This window comes from Onychomys torridus, chromosome 3 (genome assembly GCF_903995425.1).
Source record: "Onychomys torridus chromosome 3, mOncTor1.1, whole genome shotgun sequence".
NCBI classification, from domain to species: Eukaryota; Metazoa; Chordata; class Mammalia; order Rodentia; family Cricetidae; genus Onychomys; species Onychomys torridus.
This window is the reverse complement of record NC_050445.1, coordinates 20,854,323-20,859,179: the sequence shown is the minus strand read 5'-3', so window position 1 is coordinate 20,859,179 and position 4,857 is coordinate 20,854,323. Positions and strand designations below refer to the sequence as shown.

Sequence of the window (4,857 nt, the reverse complement as noted above, 5' to 3'; positions counted from 1 at the left end):
TTGCTGTCTAAAGCTATTATTGAAATGTGGGTATTAATTGTGGTCACTATTCTGTTGATTTTTGTTGTTATTTGTGTTCTAGTGGTACTTTGTGTTTTAATAAGGATGGTTGTGTATCTCTTTCCACAGTCTCTCTGCCATGCTCATTTCTCTTTTCAGCTATAAATAGTGCTTCTTGTGTTTTCTAAAGTTTGGTTTGGTTATCCATTTCTCAGGCTGCTTATACTATGAAATTTTTTCTTTCTTCTTCAATTATGGCTGATAGTTTTGCTGGATATATTAGTCTAGGCTAGTCATTATAGTCTTCTAGGACTTGAAATGCATTGCTTCAGGCTCTTCTGGCTTTCAAAGTTTCCATGAGAAGTCGCCAATTATTTTGATGGGTTTTCCTTTATATGGGACTTTATGTTTTTTTTTCTCTTCTACTTTTCAATACACTTTCTTTGTCATGCATACTTACTGTGTATTTATGATATGCTGTGGAGATTTTCTTTTTTGATCTTGTCTATTTGGTGTTCTGTGTGCTTCTTTGTATCTATATAGGTGTTTCTTTCCTTAGTTTAGGAAAGTTTTACTATGATCTTGTTGTAAGATATTAGCTGAAGATGTGTTACATTTATTTTTGCTATGGAAAATTTGTTTAATGATGCAAAGATGTGTTTCATTCTTTTATGTCTCATTTGCTAAACTCTGTGTTACTTTGCCTATCTAAAACACCTAATTGGTCTAATAAAGAGCTGAATGGCCAATAGCTATGCAGAAGAAAGGATAGTTGGGGCTGGCAGGCAGAGAGAATAAATAGGTGGAGAAATTTGGAAAGAGGATTGAGTAATGAGAAAAGGAGGTGAAGTCAAGATAAGGCTTGGAAGTTAGAAGTAAGAAAAAGCCTCTGGTGTGATTATTTGGGAGCTAGGTGGAGCGCCCCCCCTAAAGGGCAAAGGACCAAAGACTAAAGAGTAATACAACCAACTACATTTAATCTAGTCCATGGTAGTGAGTTGGGAGTCCTCTTCCTCATCTGTGCCTACAATTTGAAGGTTTGGTCTTTTTGCATGGTAATCCACATTTCCTGAATATTCCTTTCCTGTTTTTTTGTTTTAATTTTTATATCCCTTGCTAATTTCATCTACATCTTCTACTGTAAAATCAAGCCCTGACATTCTATCTTCTGCTTGATTCTTTCTACTTGTAAGGCTTTCCTTTGAATTTTCAAGTTAAGTTATTGGGGTTTTCAATGCCAACTTCATTTCAGCTTGAGTCCTCTTCAATGTTTCTATCTCTTTATTGAATGCTCTTCTCAAATCTGGACTGTGTTTGCCATTTCCATCAGCTTTATGCTTGTGTTTTCTTGGTTATCACTCAGCTGTTTGTTCCCCTTAAGCTCTTCCTCCTCAAGTTCCTTGAGTTGTTTCTTTGAATGTTCTTCAAGCTCCTTGAATTTTTTGATGAAGCTTATGATTCTTCTTTTATTTTCTATGTCCTGGGACTCATCTAGGTATTTCTCATTGGCAAACATTCTACAGGACTGGTCGACTTTGGAGATAAGATACTGGCTTGGTCTTTCATATTGTTGGTATTTTTGTGATAAGATCTGGGCATGTGTTCTTTTATTAGCTCTGAGTCTGATATTGACTGAATAGGTTGGGGAAAGAAAGGATCTGAAGACTGGGCCTAGAGGTTGGAAATGGCTTGGGTGGGATACAGTCAGGTGGACAGAGGGGGCTGAGCTGGTACATGGGATGTGCCTTCTGGTCCAAGCCTGCAGTGTGGGGGTAGGTCTGGTTGGGTGGCAAGTATTGATGTGGCATTGGAGGGACTTGCAGGTTGGGAAATAGGTAGGGAGGAGCCTGGCAGAAGCCTAGAGATGAGTTGGGATTCAGGCAGGGGAGGCCTGGCTAAGGTATTGCACTGGATATAGGACCTAGGCTAGACATGTTGGGCTAGAGAACAGGTATGTAGGGACACTATCTGGACTGGACCCCAGAAAAGGAAATGGGAGGTCTGGCTGGGTAGAGGAGTTGGATGCTGTGAACATGGGACCCGTGGGTGGTGGCAGGTAGGATGGGTCTGGGCTAGACCCTGGAGAAGGAAATTTATTTACTTTCTGAGTATAAGCATGTAAGTATATGTGTGGGTGAGCATATTTGAATGTCAACCAACTTTTAGAATTCAGTTCCTTTTCCATCATTCGGGCTCTGGGGATTGAGCTCAGGTCATTAGGCTTGATGACAAATGCAAACACACTGAGCCCTCTTCCCAGTCCAGAAAATCCTCAGATTTCTGTAGAAGAAAGAACTATAATGTTTGGAATAAAATGTGCAGTGTGAGAGATAATGGCAGACTAGACTCTGCCGAAGAAAACAGTGAACTGGAGACAAAGAAATAGTCCAACACGACACATGGGCACACTTAGAGGAAAAACATGCTACTGAGATCAGTTCACTTACAGCACAACTTCAGACAAACTATTTTCCTTACAATTTAAGTCCTTGAAGGAAAGAGTGAAAAAAAAATCTAATGACAGTGGCTGGATTTTCTCCGTCTCATGAAAACCGTTGGAGGGCTCTAAGAAGCTTGACAACTCATAGTCTCAGGAAACAAGAAAAAAATGACACCAAGGCACACCATAGTCCAGCTGCTCAAAATGAGTGATAAGAAGAAACCTGAAAATCAGCCAGAACAACAGCAAAAAAATGATGGCTGATTCTTTTCAAAACCCACTGCATGTAAGACTGCAACAAGGTAACATCATTGAGGGAGGTAGAGAGAGAACAGGATTAGACTTCTATACCTAGTTAAAACGTCTTTCCCCAATTGAAGAAAGGAGCTTGGAGTTGCAGCCAGAGAGAGGGATCATCTGTTGAGGGCACTTGCTGCTCGGCTGGTGGTGCATGCCTTTAACACAGACACTCAGAAGGCAGATGGGTCTTGAGGCCAGCCTGGTCTACACAGTGAGTTTTAGATCAGCTAGAGCTACTAGTGAGGCACTATTTTAAAAACAAAGAGCAGCAGTAGCAGCAACAAGACAAAAGAACACTTGCTGTTCTTGTGGAGGACCTGGCTTCTGAACCCAGTGCTTTCTCCCTGTGGCTCACAAGCATCTGTAACTCCAGTTCTGGAGGTTCTGCTGCCCTCCTTCTGGCCTCTCTGGGCACCAGGCACGTTTATGGTATACATAGTTTTACTAATTTTTTGTTTGTTCTGATTGTGTGTGTGTGTGTGTGTGTGTGTGTGTGTGTGTGAGAGAGAGAGAGAGAGAGAGAGAGAGAGAGAGAGAGAGAGAAAGAGAGAGAATGAAGTTGGAGTAGGGAGGGAGGTTGGGAGGATCTGGGAGGCATTGGGGGAGGGGAAAACATGATCAAAATATGAGGTACGAAAACATTTAAAATAAATATTTATAATAAAACAATAAAAATTAAAACAATGCCCCCAAACAAAATACGGTCTTAAAAAAACAGAAACGAGATAATTTCTTTTTTTTTTATTCCAGGGGAGAGCGCGAACGCAGTCCCCCACTACCACAAATTCTGCAGTCGAGTCTCCCGTGTTTGGGGAAATTGCAGGGTTCAACACACCCAAGTGCAATGGGTGAGCCACGCCCTGGGAAAATCACCTGCTTGATCATGGTGTCTCCCCTGCCAAGTAAGTATAAATTTTTGTTTTAAGGATGTATTGTGGGAGAATTAGTCACAAATTCTGCAGGCCAGGAAATACTGTGGGTCGTGCTCCATGATGTGTCAAAATGACATCACACAAGAAGTAGATCCAAAACTGCCCACTGCATGGGTAATACACGGTCTACTAGGATTTTGTAAAGCTTTAAGAAGGTCATCGATTGATTAGTAAGAAAACAGCAATGTCTGTGGGGGTCCACATGCATGGAGAAGGTCAGCAGAGAGGTCACAAGGGAAGACATGGAAGCCCTGGCTTCTGGTGACATGACCGTGGTTAAAGGCTGATAGCTGGAAGTGGACAGTTAAGGATGAGTGCTCTAGGCCCTTCTGCCACTGCTACCACAAGGGAACAAGCTCCCACCACAGAAAGAGGCGGGATAGGAAAATAACCTGAATGCATTTGGAGACAAAGAGAACCAAGAATAATGAGGTGAATAGAAAGCCAGTACCGAATTGTTTGCTTAAACCCGCCCTAGTAATAACTATGTTTCAATGGCCTATAACCATTGTTGAAGTTCCCGGCAGTGGGCGGGGATGCTGAGATATGTACCGGTTGACTTTCTTATTGTTGGATGAGTCATCCCCAGTCCTCATGTCATCCCTCCCCCCTGCTTTTAGCAGTATGGAAGATCAAACCCAGGGCCCTGTGAATGCCAGGCAAGAACTTTATGGATTGAATTTTATGTCCAACCCTCCTCTCCCATTTTCTATTTGTTTTATTTTGAGACATTGTATTACTAAGTTCTTCAAGCTAGCCTTGGATTCACTCTGTATTTCAGGCAGGCTTTGAGCTTGCGATATCTTTCCTCAGTTTTCCTAGCAGCTTGGAATGTAATCATTGTTTGGTAGGACACGTCCTTCCATGCCTTGTTAATGTTCTGGAAGCTATCGATCGTTGTGTGCTGTTTATAGTGAAGAACTCTGGGATGTAGCATGGCAGCCATGAAGTCTGAGTGATAATACTACTATTGTCTTTTATTTTTATCTGTATGTGTGTGTATCCTTGTGGGTGTATGCCACATATGTGTGCATCCAACCAGGACAGAAGAGGGTGTTGGATCTCCTCAAGCGGGAATTACAGGTGGTGCTGCAAACTGAACTCCAGTACTCTGCAAGAACAGTGTAGGCTTTTACCCTCGGAGCCATCTCTCCAGTCACTAGTATTACTCTTACAAGTATATTT

General features: G+C 41.9%; 1 non-coding gene across 1 annotated transcript; it reads right to left on the bottom strand.

Annotated features, from left to right (window-relative positions):
- Positions 1-3,487: 3,487 nt before the first annotated feature.
- Positions 3,488-3,650, bottom strand: LOC118580942. The gene has a single exon (XR_004944599.1). It is a non-coding gene; the product is annotated as a U1 spliceosomal RNA (small nuclear RNA).
- Positions 3,651-4,857: the final 1,207 nt, after the last annotated feature.